The sequence below is a fragment of the Larus michahellis genome, chromosome 2 (assembly GCF_964199755.1).
Source record: "Larus michahellis chromosome 2, bLarMic1.1, whole genome shotgun sequence".
NCBI classification, from domain to species: domain Eukaryota; kingdom Metazoa; phylum Chordata; class Aves; order Charadriiformes; family Laridae; genus Larus; species Larus michahellis.
This window is the reverse complement of record NC_133897.1, coordinates 26,581,475-26,581,724: the sequence shown is the minus strand read 5'-3', so window position 1 is coordinate 26,581,724 and position 250 is coordinate 26,581,475.

Sequence of the window (250 nt, the reverse complement as noted above, 5' to 3'; positions counted from 1 at the left end):
GTTACGTTCTGTCCAGTTGTTTATCACATAAAATTTTGAATTTTGCTTTTTATCAATATAGTTGCCAAAACCTAACAATTATTTCCTATCCCTGTTTATTTCTTCACAACAAATAGATTCTGTTTGGATAAACTGTAATATCTTAATAGTGGAAATGTTTTCCAAAAATTCTATAAAGCCATTCTCTAGTGGCCTTTGGAGAGGTGTTAGAGAGGGGTGGTACTTCATATGTTTATTGGTAGGCAACTAG